A 16,341-nucleotide genomic window follows, 5' to 3' on the forward strand; every position below is an offset into this window, starting at 1 on the left:
TCCCAGCTCTGTAACTGTGAGTTCAAACCATTCTCCTTTTCCTCCAAGGAGGAACTGGATTGGGTCAGAGTTCTATTTTAAGACACTGGACAGAAAAATGGTGTCATAAGGACAGGAAAACAGTAACCTATCTTCCCAAGACACTTTGGGCCTTTTTGGTTAGAATCTGGCACCTTTCTTTGTCCTGCTTGATGAGGACCCCCTCTTGCTTTCGTTACTAGGACTCATGCATCCTGCCTGCCTGCCCACCCCTGCATTGGCTGGCTGCCCTCGCCTGTGGCCTGCAGTCCTCCCTGAGATGTGGCACCCAGTTAATCTGAAAAGAAGTCAATTTTGCAAGAAAGGCCTCTCCTCCTGGGCCTTGACTCCTGCCTCACTGTGACTAATTCCACCATCTGAGAAAAGGCAACACCTAGAAAACCAAGGAAGGGCATAGACAGTATCAGGGAGTGGTGGGCTAGACAGCGGCGGGAAATTGTCTCCTAGGAAATGTGCCCTCTGCCTCTGCTTGGGGAGTGTTTTGATGAGCTCTTTCTACGTGATGAACCACTCCCCAGATTAGCAGCTTAAAACAGTAGCAATTGGGGCATCTGGGTGGCTCAGTGGTTGAGTGTCTGTCTGCCTTTGGCTCAGGTCATGATCCGAGAGTCCTGGGATTAAGTCCCACATCTGGCTCCCTGCATGGAGCCTGCTTCTCCCTCTGCCTGTGTCTCTGCCTCTCTCTGTCTCTCATGAATAAATAAATAAAATCTTAAAAAACAAAACAAAACAGTAACAATCATTTTTTTCTCTCTCTCAGTTCTGTGGGTTGACCAGGTGGCTCTTCCACGACTTGGATGTATGAGAGATCATGTAACCGCAGCCAGATGGCAGCTGAAGCTACAGTCTTCTGGATGCTGGGCATTGGGACACTGGGCCTCCCTCACTCTCCGTGGAGTCTTAGAGCCTCTTCTTCCCACCATGCTCTCCAGCAAAAGGACTCAGACTTGTCCCACCATGTTTCCCAGCAAAGGTACTCACACTCGTCACCTGGCCGTTCTGGGCTTCCAAACTGAAGACCAACAGAAGACTCAGACACTGACCTGGCACAGTGATTTCACTTGGCCAAAGTGATCCCAGGGCCAGTCAGTGGAAGGGAGATAAATTCTCTCTCCCGACCAAGGTGTAGGGCGAGGGAGATTGACAAATAATTTGTGGCCATCTTCATCTACAGCAGGTGGGCTTTGGAAGGACTTATTTCTCGACACACTTCTGTAGCAGGTTTTACCCAGTGCTGGTCCTTTTTGCTTGGGCACAATTTTCTTGGGTTGCGTTCTCATGCTTGGCTTGATAGTCTTTAGTCTTTACTGTCATCACTGGGCACTTGGCCTTGCTAACTGTCTTCACCACTCCATGCTTTCAGTTCATTAGCTAACATTTCTTTCCCTTGGAAAATGGCAAAAACGTGTGCAGGTGTGAGTGTGCACACGTGTGTGTGTGTGTGTGTGTGTGTGTGTGTGCCTGTGTGTTGAGTACTGCACATTCTCACTAGGAAACAAAACAAATGACAATAAGGAAAGGAAAACAATGAAATAACATACAGCCCTATTTGAGGCTGCAAATTCTGGGAACTTGAAGCTGTTTTCAGAGGTAATGCGTGTTAGGTCTATAAGAAAAAAACAACTGAGAGCTATAGGGGCATTTTAGTCAATAATTAACATGGCCTACTGGTTTCAGGGACTGTTTTGCGTGGAGAACATATTGCAAGAGGAAATTCCCATCTTGCCATCCTTTTCATCAAGCCTATTAAGCTAATGATTTTATTTTAACAATGGCTTTCCCCACAGCCAGCCTGTCTTGGGTATAGACTGCCAGACATGGTTACTAAACATCCAGAGACTCAAGCAATTATAGAAGATGCTATTTTTAAGTTCTCTCGTATAGTCTCCTGGGCAATAAGCTGGCTAATATCCGTCTCAAGGGTTCTGGAAGTTTCTGTTCTCACCAGTGCAAACCTTGACTTCCTTCAGGTACCTCTGGTCACCTCTGCCCAGGACTTCTGGGAGAGCTGGATGCCAAGGGATAAGGGGCCCTCTTAACCCCACGTGGGGCTCTCAGGAAATCCATGAGCACGTGGATGAAGTCCCTAGGCTGACGAGAGATGCAATTTCACTTTCCCCAGTAGCTGTTGGACAGTTTCCCAACATCCCTTCCCTTGCCTGTGACCAAAGATGCATGTGTGTGACACTTTTGAGCTTCAGGGTTCCACCTGGTGGCTACCAGTGCCCTTGGGCAAAATTTCAAAGTAGATGACATTAGTTGGTGGCCTCACCTCCCCTTTGGAAATCTTTTCTCCCCTGGCTCTTGTGTCCCCAGCACCCTACCTACCTACTGCCCTCAAACCACCCCTGTCCCACCTCCACTTCAATATGAAGAACTGCGTGTCCCTCACATACTCTCTGAGCTACTCCATCACAGTCCCTGCCACCCCTGATCCTCTTGCACCCTAACACTTTGCTCACATTTCTCTGCTTCTCTGGCCCTGTGGGCATTCAACTTGCAACCGGCGCTCAAGGCAATAGCCAGCCTTCCTGCCACTCTGCTCCAGTCCTACTTATACACAATCAGCTTGTTGAGGGGAACAAGGGCTGACTTACAGGGGGACGTTCAAAAGAGGGCAATCTGAGTGAGAGGAGACAATGATGGCGCCCCCTCCTCCCCTACCCTGGAACCAGCCCTACCTGGCTCCCCCCGACAACAGTGACCAGTGGAGATACTTACCCCAATCAGCCCCACCTTAGCAAGTTATGATGCGGAGATTTCCCTCAAGAGGGAGTCAGAGCTCTTGTCCCCTGGACCTCCACATAAGCCTTATGTAGCCAACTTTCCCTCAGGCAATGAGGAGGAAAATATACTGACACATTCCTGGAACTTATTTCTTAAAAATTTTGAATTCTCCACACCTCTTTGCTCCCACCCACAAATAGGGTGTCTGGGCAGCTACTAGTCCCAAGGGCATCTTCTATTTTATTTTTTAAAAGATTTTATCTATTTATTCATGAGAGACACACAGAGAGAGGCAGAGACACAGGCAGAGGGAGAAGCAGGCTCCCTGTGGGAGCCCAATGCAGAACTCGATCCCAGGACCCCGAGGTCATGACCTGAGCCAAAGGCAGACGCTCAACCCCTGAGCCACCCGGGTGCCCCCCAAGGGCGTCTTTCTTGGAATTAGAGATGCGGGCTTTTTCCTAAGAGCAGACTCACCCCACACCCAGGGGCATGATGGAATTTTAGTGCCCCCATCCCCTCTCTAGTAGGTGCCCTCACACGGAAAATAGTCTCACTGAAATCACACGGCTCTCGCCTGGTGATCATATGGCCTGAAAACAAGTTTATCAGTTTTGTCTATGTGATATCTTGTTCAGTAGCGGACTTGAGGCAATTTACAAGAATACACAAAATCAAATTGAAAAATTACCCATTAATAAAAATCCAACCCAAGGAAAATGTAAATAAAGGTGAGCAGGATTCCTTTCTTTTTGACCAGAGCCTACCAACAGCCACACAATGGAATCACTCCGGGATTTTAAAAGTAAAATTCTGAGTCCCATCCCTCTGGGACCCTGACTTCATCATCCTGGGGTGTGGCCTGGGCCCTGGGCTTTATTAAAGCTGCCCATGTGATTCTAACTTGAGGCCGAGATTGAGAACCGTTGTTCTCAAGTGGAACCTACCATGACTAGAACAAGAATACAGATTTAAATCTAAGCTTCCCAGAAGCTGAAGCAAAGACGGAAACTGGTGAGTTTCATCACTCACGTGGTCTCACAGATAAGATTTTCTGAAGCCTGAAGGAATTCACTAAACTGTGTACTCTTCCAACAGTTTCCATACAGCCGGAGATATACAGATTCCTTGTACGTACCTTCCTTTTTTGTGCAAATGCTTTTTTGTCCTCCTAGGTTTGTTCTGTAACTTGGTTTTTACTAGCACATCAACACTGATTTTAAGGAAACCTTCTGCAGACTTGATCTCAGAGCAAGCCGGAAGAGCAGAGGTGGCATCTGGTCTCCCCTTTGGTAATTTTTAAGAGAAATACTACCACAGCTTCTATCCTCGCGAACCATGAACTGCATCCTCTCCTCCCTCCTGTTGATTCTCGGCCCTTCTGCCTTCTGGGTAGCATTCGTAACCCTCAGAACACAGGGTGCCCAGAAACCCAGGGTTGATTCATGAACAATGGTTTTGCCAAGTGCTTGCAAAACCCCTTCCTTTCACAGACGAGCGATGTCAGCAGTAACCACGTTACGGTTCTTACTTTCCAGGGACGAAACTAAACTCATCATCAGGGAGCCTCATTCCAAAGTGAGGAACCATAGGCCACTCCGTAGGCAGCTGTGAGAATGACTTTCCTGTCCATAGATGAGAGCTTTCTGCCTGGAAAAAGATCCAATAGAGAAGGCCTGCCCTCCGGTGTGGCAAACGGTGTCAGGAAGCTGTGGTTGGATGTCACAATAGCCCATCATGGGGCCCAAGAGAGGCAACAGAAAGGGATCAAACATGTGTTTCTTTGGAAGCAACGGTCTTGTGAACCCAGGTAAGTAGGCCACCTCCTCTTCTCTTACCTCCGTGCTGGTGCTGGTGCTGGCCGTCTAGACGCGTCTCCAGTCCAAAGGGCGCAGACCTGCTGGAATGTTGCTCAGTCTTGCTATAAATGAAGACTGAGGCATTCTGCTGCACAAGCCCTGTGCCTTGGTGGCCTGGAACTTGTCTCCTGATGTTTCACGGAGCCTGCCTCGCTCGGCCTAGCACAGAAAATGGAGCTGCCACCGGTTTTGCAACCAAACCCAAGTTCCTCTGTGTGATGCTCAGCAAAGCCAGTCACTGAAAGGTCAGCAGGAGAGGGGCTCCATTCTAGGGGCAGCAGAGCCAGCCTCAAGCCCACCTCCCCCTAGGAGTCTCAGGTGGGGGGAATTTAACAGCAAACCAAAAATATTTGGGCAAAAGTTTGCAGCTCCTGGGATTAGCCCCTTAACCCTTTGGTGGCTGGTTTCACTTGGGGCAAGATTTTAAAACAATATCCCTACTAGAAGGGTAGAAAAGGCAAGCCGACTGCTTCTTGGGACCTGCAGGGAGGCAGACTCCACATGGGAGACGTTGGTGGTTGTTTGCTTGTTTGTGTTTTGCAGCTGCCAAATATCAGTAGGACTCTGACAACTGGCAAGATGTTGAAGCCCTTCCAGACCAGTTAACACTCTGCATCCTGCGTGACCCCCCACCCCACCCCACTGCCCTGGCCACCCCTCATCTCCCCCGGCTTGCCCTGGCCTCCAGAACCCAGCAGCTAGAGGGTGAGAGTCAGGCCCGGCCCCGTGTCCAGGACCTGTGCTGGCTGGGCATCGTTGTGGCCGGCACTGTGCCAGCTGTTACCCATTCTGCAAACGCTCCCACTATCACCTCCCCTTCCAGGAAGCCCGGCACCTGCTAGACATCCCCGTAGATACCTGGCATGGTGCAGATGAATGAAGCCGCAGCCCTATTTTGCTTACCTTTTGGTGGATGGACCACAGGGCTGAGCCCAGGCCCTGGCCAAGAGCTGGCGGCTGGGGCCAGTGAGGGAGCAGGAGTGGGATTGGCTCATTGGGGACTTGAGACAACATCCCTTCGGACGGGATGGAGTGGACGGGCAGCCCAGGCACCCGCCACCCCCAGGCCAGCTGGGCTCTACCTGCACTTTACCTTGAGGTCTCAGGGCGGGCCTGATGCATATCCTGCACCCACACCTCCAGGCTGAGCTCGGGGTGACAGGGGGGCCCTGAGCAAACACCCCACTGTTAACATCCCATCTAATTCAAGTTCACCCTGCGAACATTGATATTTGCCAGGAAATAGGAAGGACTCCTGCCACCCCCTGACCCCCCAACCCCGTCCGCCCTCTTTTCCTCTTCTTTTTCTTTTTGAAAACACATTCAGGAGTGTTTTAATGGCTGTTGAAGGAAATTATTGCTACAGCAATCACGGCTCTCTGTGTGAAACGCCTTCAATAGGCGGCAGCCCTCCCCGCAAGGTGAGGGGGGGGACATTCGGATATTAAAGCGCCACTGAGCTACATCTGCTGACACGAAGCCACCAGTCATCTTTCGAGGCAGCGGGGGATGGACGGCGGGGCCGCGACTCACCCATCCCTTCCTAAGGCAGGTTGTGGCCAGATGGCGGCTTCTTAGGCAAGGACGACAGAGAATAAGGAATAAAGAGGTGGAAAAGGATCTGGCAAGAAGCCAGCCCAGAAAGAACCATTTGCTCCAACTCTGCTCGGGGTGAGAACAGGCCTGTGGGCCTGGCATCCAGGAGGCCGGGTCTGCAGCTAAGTGGGGCCTTGGAAGAGGCGTGTGGCCTGCTCATTAGCAGTCACGGCCACCACGGACTATCACCCCGCCTTTATTTATTTATTTATTTATTTATTTATTTATTTATTTATTTATGAGAGAGAGGCAGAGACACAGGAGGAGGGAGAAGCAGGCTCCATGCAGGGAGCCTGACGTGGGACTCGATCCCAGGACTCCAGGATCACGCCCTGGGCCAAAGGCATTCGCTAAACGGCTGAGCCACCCAGGGATCCCCATCACCCTGCCTTTTAAAGTGGCATTGTAAGATGGGCCGTGTCATATGGGGGGCTGGTTGTAGGCACTGGACCCGTGGGTCCTCCCTCCTGCTTCTCCACCCTCCTCTGCACCCAGGAGGCTGTCAGCATCAAGGACTCCCTTCCCCCAGCCCCTTCCCTCAGAGTCTGGCCAGTGGGAGGCTGCAGCAGGACTTCAGGGGATGAGAAGGGGGCAAGGTCAGGGTGTGTGTTCCCCAACTCACTCCCTCCGGGGCCTCTGCCCGGCTGATGGCATCTGTCTGAGCACAGGCCACCGTTCCTTGTGGATGGCTGTCTCTGCCCCATCACCCAGGTGGAACTAGTTCTAGATGCTCATCACGGCCCTGTCCCCTCCCCTGCAGGCCCGGGGCAGATCACGACCCCTTCCCTGTCCTGTATGCACAGAGCCGGCCAGGCCCTCGCCCTCGCGGTCCCTTGGCGGTCGTCCCCCATCGCTGCCACGCCTCTGCCAGTTGCTCTTTATACACAATCTCAAATCACTCCGCTCCGATGTGCCATCTGTTTCCTGCTGGGCCCCGGCTGGCACACAGGTGCACTCAGGTCTTTACGGCGCCTTCTCACAGACCTTCACACCAATCCTGCGATGTTGTCGTAGCAATCTTCCTTCACAGAGAGGATGCGACACGACCCGCCAGAGGCTGCTCCGCTGGAAGCAGTGTGACTCCAGGCGTCGAAAGCATTTTGGCTGACCGCCCAGGTTTAGATCCTGCTCGGTGCCCCTGAGGGTCTCTCAGAGCTCATGGAGATCTGCCTGTGGGTCCCTAAATCCTGACTTCAATCCTTTCTGGGTCTCCAGCTGCTTTATGAGCTAAACTTTCCTTATCGTGCTTTTTTTCAAAGCACTTCAACAACCTATGATTTCACTTGAGCCCCAGAACATGGATTTACTTGGATCCAAATCCTTTCAGGGAATGCGAAGAACCTACAAATTGTAAGACATCTGGCAAGGGGGCTGGTGGCAGGGAACCAGGGGCTCTTGTGTCATCCTTTGGTAGAGGGACACAGGTTTGCTCAGGAATGTTGTGTAGAGGTGTGGTACTGTCCCCACAACTGGAGCCAGCGTAGCCACATGTGGGCATCAGGGGGTCACTTTGTGAAAGTGCACTCTTCTTTTTATTTTTTATTTATTTTTAAAAATATTTTATTTATTTATGCATGAGAGACACAGAGAGAGAGGCAGAGACACAGGCAGAGGGAAAAGCAGGCACCCTGTGGGGAACCCAATGTGGGACTCAATCCCAGGACTGAAGGCAAACACTCAACTACTGAGCTCCCCCAGTGCCCTCCACTCTTCCTTTTAATACATTGCATGCCCCATCTGTATTAGGGTAAAATGCACCTCTCTAAGAAAGCAATCCTAAGGTACCATGGCTTGAGAATATGGATTTGTAAATTCCTTCTTTTATACAAGCATCCAAGTCGTCCAAGGCCAACAGGCCACTCTTTTCTGCACGCTGTCATCAGGAACCCTGGTTCCTTCCACCTTGTTTCTGCATCCCCCAAGAACAGTGCTACTTAAAGTGGGGTCTGCAGAAAGTTCAAGTACACAGACTTCTTGGTAGCAATACCACGAGTTGAGTCACGTTGTTGAGAATTAGCTTTCAGAAATTGCAATTTGATATTTCCAGGACATCTGAGTGTATAACTAGTAAACCCCTCACTGGATAGGTTGTAGAACAAAATTTTGGTTGTCAACGAACTGAAGGTGGTCTAGAAATCCAGCTCTTCCACGCAGGTAGTGTGAGAAGCAGTGCCTTAGGGCCCACTACTCTTGTCTGGCCAGTTCTGTAGCTGGCACAAGAGGGGCAAAGAACACGGAAGGGGTACACCCCAGGTCTTAAGGTGCCAGCCTGGGAGGGGATCCCTTTGTCCTACTCATGTTACCCTGGAGAGAACTTTTCAACATGGTCACCACCCCTAGCCTCAAGGCAAGATGGGAAATGTAGTCCTAAGCTGGCAGCATGTGTCCATGACAACACCGGCACCATGGAAAATGAGGAGAGCAGATTTTGGTGAACAACTAGTGTTTGTTGCATGAACCTTCCTTTTTTTTTTTTTAAGATTTATTTATTTATTCATGAGAGACACACAGAGAGAGGCAGAGACACAGGCAGAGGGAGAAGCAGGCTCCCTGCGGGGAACCTGATGTAGGACTCGATCCGGGGACTCTGGGATCACGCCCCGAGCTGAAAGGAGACGCTCCACCGCTGAGCCACCCAGGAGCCCTGAGAGGTACTGTTATGATCTTCATGTTGCATATGAAAAAAAAAGCCTGTGAAGTACAGAGGAGGTAAGTAACTGGCTATGGGTTCATAACCAAGGTCATAAGCACGGCTATCCTGTGTCTTTAACAGACAGGTAAAGAGTTTTTGGAGTAGTTTATTTTGTTTTTCTTGAACTTTCTGAATCTTCACTTTCATTCATGGGCCATCTGGCCTGTCTCCCTGTGAGATGAAGAATTCATTTTGGGAAGGGACCATTCATCGTGCATCCTCCGATCCCCCTCCACAACCTTCCCAGCCTGGGGCTCTCACAGAGGATGCACTCAGTGGATGTGTCTGGCTGGGTCTAGGTGGAGGCCACGATGCAAATTTTTACTGAATTCACAATAATGCTGTCATAAAAAATGGCATAAATTTGCCGTCATCACGCCTGGATTCAAATCCACTCTCTCCTGGGTACTAGCTGTGCTAGATTGGACAGGTTATTTATCCATCTAACCTCACAGAGCATTCAATTCACTGCTGGTAAAATGGTGTGGGTTTAATAAAGCAAAGTTTACTTCTTGAAACCAAGGCTGGCTGTGGTAGCTGCTTCTGCCTCTTGCAGGTGATGGAATCGTTCAGACATAACAACAGGGAACACATCACGAATCCATGCCTTCCCCCAGCAGAGACTGGGTAACTGGGAGAAAGGGGAGACAGAGCACACATCCAAGCTGTTTCCTCTGTGCTGCTCGCAAGAAGGACCTGCAGGGCTAGTCCCCTTGATAAGCGGACACATTAAGGCCAGAGCTCAGCAGAAGTACAGAACAAGTTCCTTTTCTTTGCAAAAGTCACCAGGAATTGGGTTGGACAGGGGAGAGAAAGAATGGGAAGAAAGGGCAGGAAGGGGAATGAACCCAAAAGGTGAGGCGTGAGTGGTTTAGAAGGAGAGGGAGGGCTCAGCAACCTGGCCGGGATGAGAACAGGCAAAAGGCTGGGCCTGCTTGTTGGAAATGGCCAAAGAAACAGAGGGAGGCGTGATACTTGAATTCTTTTATCACCTGCCACTGTGATGTAACCCGCCTCCATGGCTCTCCACTTTCAGCAAAGTCTTCATACCAATGCCTTGTGTTAACGCCGGGGCGCAGGGTGAGGAGGGGGGGTAGGGGGGCCAGCACCTGGGCATTGTGGTCCGATCCAACTCAGAGGTGCTCGGAGCCAGGGGAGGATGGGAAAATGTAAGCCATCTCTTGGACTCTCCACAACGCCCCAGGGAGATTGGAGGGAGCCTGGCTGGCTGTGACCACACACCCACGCATGCACACACACACACACACACACACACACACAGAACAGCATTTGCAGCCACGCAATGTGGCTATGTGAGGACCGGGCCTGCGGGACACTGGAGACACGAGGAGCCCATAATGCCCAGGAGTCCTAGCTGTGAGCTTTAGTGGCCCATGGCCCTTGGGCACTGAGCGTGAGAATTGGAGGCCAGTCTGCCCACCACTGGGGTCATCCTGGGGGATACCGGGGGGAGCTCCTAGAGGTGCAAAAACAGCAGAAATGCAATGACCCATATAGAGAGTGGACAGAGAGAAAATCTGGCACATGTTAGGTCCTTCCTTGGTGCTAATACAGGTAGAAGAGAGCCAACAGGACAGTCCAACCAAGGGAGGTGGAGTGGGGGGGGGCCAGAATTGGGAGAGGGGTTCTGGGTTCTGGCATTCTCATCCCTGCCAGCCCAGGGCACCCTCGTAGCAGAGAGAGTAAAAGGAAGGGAGCAGGGCAAGGCCTAGTGGGGAGGATGCACGCTCTCATAGTCTCCTGGCAGGGAGCCACTGAAGTCCATCCTACTTCTAAGGAGAAAGGTGAGCCGGGCCCCCTCCCCAGCCTGGTGTGGAGAGAAAACGGGTGCTTGGGATGCTGACACTAGTGCCAGGGAGTAGGGATCTTGCGGCTTCAGGAACCAATTCAAAAACGGTTTAGGCAGAAAGGAAAATATGTTGGCTCCCATAAACTGAAAACCCCAAATGTTGTGACTTTGTTGGGCTCAGGAGGATGGGAGACTGAGACCATGTCACCCATCTCTGGGCTCCAGTCTCCTCCATTGCGGCTCTGTCCTCAGGCTCTGGGTGGCGACCAGATGCTGCTGACCACCTCGGACATACTCCTCATGGTTCCTGTCTCTGGTCCATCCCTGAGCCAGTCGCTGTGGCCCAGGGGACTAAATACATCGGCTGCCCTTGGCCTCCTTCTGGCCCTTGAATCTATTGTCTGTGACTTCCTGTCATCACACTCTTGCTTCTGCCCATGCTGTCCCAGCCACGTTGGCCTCCTCGCTGCCCCGCAAACACAGCAGACACACTCTACCTTAGGGCCTTTGTACATGCTTCTGCCTTGAGCACGTTTCCCACAAAAGTCTACTGCAGCTCCTCCTTCAGGTCTTTGCTGAAATGTCACCTTCCCAGTGAGGACCACTGGACTTAAATTCACACAGATACCACCTACCTGCACGTCCTGATGCCCTCCCTATCCCTGCCTCCCTTCCTCTGGAGTACATCTCACCACCAGGCTGTCACAAGGACAGAAGACAGGATGTTAGTGGAATTCGAACCCCTAGTGTCAAACGAATTCCATGCGGCCAGGGATTCTTGTCTATCCCGGTCACTACTGCATCCCCAGGACCTACAGGAGTGTCTGGCACGTAGCAAGCTCTCAAACACCTGTTGAATGGAGGAGTAACAAAGTCATGGTCTCCAGACCTGGGATGTGGTTGAGGGTCTCACTCAAAAGCCCAAATTGAGGTCAAGGAGAACTGGTTCCCGACTGTGTTGGGAGGGGAGGGAGCGGTAACTACCAGCAGGGTGGGGACCAGCAGCTTGGTCTCCAGGATGGCAGATGTCTAGTTTCCTTCAGCCCCTACAACACACACACACACACACACACACACCCTCGCACGAGCCATCCCTCTGGCTGCCACTTGGAGTCACAGCTGGAGCATTGCCCAGCAAGCCTTCCTGCTGACCCTGCTTCCACTCCATCCCACCCTAAAACCAGCCCTGGGAGCAAGGTGTGGGGGGGTGCCCAGAGCCTTCAGGACCCGGGGCAGCTGTGGGCTTGGGATGCTTCAGTCTTAATCAAGTCCAATCCCTCTGTTCCCTCCTCCCCTGCACCCCACTCCTCTGTGTCATTTTCCATGACAATCAATAGCGGCCGGGCTTTGGGGATACTCTCAGAGCCCTGATTGCGACCTCTAACATTATAATCCGCAGGGTTGTGGGGAGCATTAGTACATCCCGGATAAATTAATTCAGTGTAAGTAAGCGCTTTGAAGCCGGGCACATGGCTCGGCTTTTGAGGCTTAAGCCGTGTTTAGATGACTTGATTAAAGTAGCTCCAAAGCCTCAGCGATCGATATATTTTGCTTAAGAGCAGGGCTGCACAGAAGCAGGTCTGATTCATCCGCGGGGCCCTGCCGTGTGGGTCCCTAGCTCTTTAGAACACAAGGAGATAACCCGGAGCCGAAAGTCAGGGCTGGGCAGGAGACAGGAGGGACGAGGGGTGCCAGGCACCGCCCTGGGAGTGTGGGGGACACAGAGCTGCGAGGCCTGTGCATCAATAATCCTCCAAGACGACAAGTTGGAAAAAAACCCGGAACGACAAAATCACCGCTCACGAAATCTTGGCTCGTGCCCCCCGAGAGGGACATGTCCATTACCTGGGCCTCTGGACGATGGTTTCCGAGATCGCCACGGGGAATTCTCGTAGGTCCTCCTGGTGTGACCCCTTGAGGATCACAGGCTGGCGCTGGATCAAAGTCGCTGTGCTTCATGAGGGGCCCGGCCTGCAGCGGGAGCACTAGCCTCGGAGTCCCCGTGGGGCGGGCAGAGAGGACCTAGCGTGGATCACATCCCTACCCCGTGCCCGCTGCCGCCCTCCTGTCTTCAGGTTTTCATTCCCTTTCACTGTGTGAGCGGCGCCCCGAAACGGAGCTCAGGGCGCCCGTTCCCAGGGGCGGCTGGTTGGGAAGGAGGCAGAGGTAGACATTGAACCTGGTTTCGTTTGATGCTCAGAGTCACGCTCTGTGCCACCTCGGGTGCCCGTTCGGGGACTGACTACCTGTGCGAACATTGCCAAGGCATTTGGCCCCCGTCTGGGCCCCAGTTTCCTTGCTTAAAAAAATGAGGGGAATTTAGACTCAAAAATCTCAGGTCTAGAGTACCTCTGAGCTGGGAGTCCAGCAACGTGGGTTCCCATCTTTGCACCGTCAGGAACCAGCCTCGTGTCGGGGTGGAGGGTGGGGGTGGGGGGTCATTTGTCTCCCTCTCTGAGGTCACCCATCTATAATATGGGGCCAGCGCCTTGTGATCGCAGCAAATGGGGTGTCAGAGGAGGGCGGCCTCTGACATGCCATAAATAGCCCTGCAAACAAATCGATTTAAAACATTGAAATCAAATAAGCCAAGAACTCAGCTCTTTTAAAGGAGGAGGAAAAAAAAAAAATAAAGGAGGAGGAAGCTCTCTGCTGTCACAGGGTATCCATCAGGGTCTGTCCCAGACTGAGTCAGAAGACTGGCTGGTGGGGTGGGAAGGGCCCTCGACCAACCAACAGCTGGGGTTTTCTCCATCCTGGGTGACCGCTCTCCTCTGAGATTCCTAGAAAAGTCACCCCTCACACCCCAGGGTTTCCTTTCCAAGCCATGCCTGGTTGCCTTTCGGTGGGGGGGGGTGGTCAGGGCCGGGGGAGGAGGAGGGGGTGAGGAGGGAGACCCAAATGGGCAGCCACCCCCCAGCCAGCTGCTCCCAGAGGCAGAGGATCCAGATGCCAAACATCCCCCTCACAGCGTGGGGCGCCTGACAGGGTGAGGGGCTCCAGAGGCCTCGATCCTTAAGTTTCCGTGTAACAGGTGTCTATTTGCGGTACAACACGACCCAGAGTGGGTCGTGCCCATGAGTGGGACCCTGCACAGAGCCCGCAGATGGCCTCTGGGAGAAGCAGGGAGCTGCTCACCGGCTGACGCCAGAGGTGGAGGGGTGCCCTGCAGGCCGCTTCTGCAGCACAGTGGGGGTGCTGCTCCCAGGGCACCACCCCGGCCTGCTTCCCCAGCTTCTCCAGCAACTCTAGGACTGTCTTCTAGTGGGTTCCTTCGGTTTGCATTTCTGGAGCCTTCCTCTTAGAGTCTCTGGTATATGCAGAACGGAGGACAGAAAGCTGGACCTAAGCCCTGGCTCTGCTGGGCCAGAAAGAGGGGAGTGGAGGCCCCCCACTCCCTGAGTCCCTTCCGGCCCCAACATGCTGTGATGGGCAAGGACACCCGGAGGGCAGAGCTAGCACATCCCCAGGCGCGGTGCACACGGGAGCCTCAGTCAGACCCGAGGATCAGTGTCCTGCCTCTGCTACCAACACTCTGTGATCCTTGGAGGGGTTACTTGTGTGCACCCCCATCTTTAGGGTGGAACTAACAGCGGTGCCTCCCCACACGGAGCGAGGTAAGGATTGAATGAGATAATCCACGTAAAGCACTGACTGGTAGGTCTAAGTGAGCACAGGCATGGGCTTATGTAAAGAGGGGTTCTGAACATGCTTCCCTAAAGTGAATTCTTGCAAAAGACGTTAGGTTTTCATGCTTACGTAAGCCCGTCATAACGTACATGCCACCTACCTTGCATTTAAATTCCATTTTTAAAAAATTTTTTAAAAATTCCATTTTAAGGCTAGGAGAAAATTTTACATTCTTACTTTTTTTTTTTTTTGGAGTTTTTAACCATCTTCTGAAAAGCATGTTATTCTTATATCCATCTCAGAGAGTTGAAGGCCAGGACTTGGAGAAAAGTGACTCACCCAAGGTCAGTGAACATGGAAGGGGCAGGGCAGGATGAGAAGTCTGGACAGCTTTCGACACTTTCCACTCCTACGGAGGTATGGGCCCAAACAAGCAAAATGAGTTCTCACTCTGACGTCTATGCTCTCCTGGCTTCCTAGAGTCCTTGGACCTCAGTCAGGCCTGAAGCCAATGCTACCCCTGGACTTCCCAGGTGTGAGAGATGGAAACTTCCTGTGTCTGCTTCAGCTAGTAGAAGTTGGTTTTCTGTCATTTGCCACCAAGAGTTCCAACCGATACAGAAGTGTCACCGCGACATAATGTTCCCTTTTACCTGTACCACTTGACATTGCAGTGGTGCCAGGGACCATGTCGGGCCCTGGGGATGCAGTGATGAATAAATAGGGCACACAGTTCTTGCCCTCAAAAATACCACCACCCCATGAACTTAGGGGTGGTCAGATGCTCCTACTTTTGTTTTTCAGGATAGTAAACCTAGACTCCAAGAGATTGAAGGACTTTGCTCAGGGTCATAGGTTTTTAGAGGCAGATCCGAGGAAAAAACCCCAGCAGGGAATGTTCTGCGGAGAGCATTACTTCACAATCAGAGTCCACAGCTGATTGATGAGGGCCCGTCTCAGCTGCCAATCTCAGGGGTTGCCTCTAACATTTGGAATCCAATAAAGGCTGCAAGAATAAGTAAGTTCCAGACGGACTTAGAGGAGCTCACATGAATCCAGGAGCCAGAAAGAGCTATGAAGGGGCAAGTCAAAGAGGCTCATATCCTGAAACTTTAGGAACAGACTTCATTGAAGGCAGCTGCTGTGTCTTTCCCATAAAGTGTCTCTTGCTAGGATCGCCAGAGGCAGGACAAAGGGACCGACCAAAACTTTATTCTCTTCTCACCTAGTGGGTTTTATATTTCAGATATTGTTCTCTGTGGCCTTCAGGAAAATAGGACCCAAGAGCCTCAGCACTTCTAATCGGGAAACTTAATTCCCAGAGGATAGAAGCAAGGGCAGGAGAGAAAAGAGATTTGCTCCTGGTGAGTCAAACACGCTCAGAAATCCCCTACTTGGGCTTTTTCTTACAGCCCCAGAGGTAGTACCTGTAGTTGGGATGAGAACAAAGAAGGAGGTGGTCTCAGCACAAAGCCACACATCACACCACCTCGCCATCGCCATGGTAACAGCAAGTCCCCATGAAACTGGGAAGAAGCTGGTACCACTGCCATTTGCTGCCTCGTAATCTGAACAGCAGCATCCAGGTCAGCAGAAAAACCCAGCAACTCAGGCTCAGGCCTGTCCGGAGACCCTCTCGTTTCCTTATGTGTCATCCAGCTCTTCCTTTTGCTGTTCTTAAAACCCTCCTGAACATAATTCCCTCGGGGGAGGTCTATCTTCTTCTCCCTCTCAGAGCCACTTTAAACGTACTTTTTAAAAACTCACCAGCCCCAGAACATCTGAGCTAGAGGGGGCTTTGGGTACCAACTATGTCGGACCCTTTCCCCATTTTTCCAGAGGAGGACGTGAAAGCCAGGCTCATTATGTGATGTCCCAAGGTTCTCCTACATCTTGTCCCTGGACAAGCCACAACCAGAACACACTTCCTGGCCCTTGTCACACTGTGGTCAGGACCTGTGACCTCCGTGCCTCCCATTTCCCACTAA

This window comes from Canis lupus, chromosome 9 (genome assembly GCF_048164855.1).
Source record: "Canis lupus baileyi chromosome 9, mCanLup2.hap1, whole genome shotgun sequence".
Lineage (NCBI taxonomy): Eukaryota > Metazoa > Chordata > Mammalia > Carnivora > Canidae > Canis > Canis lupus.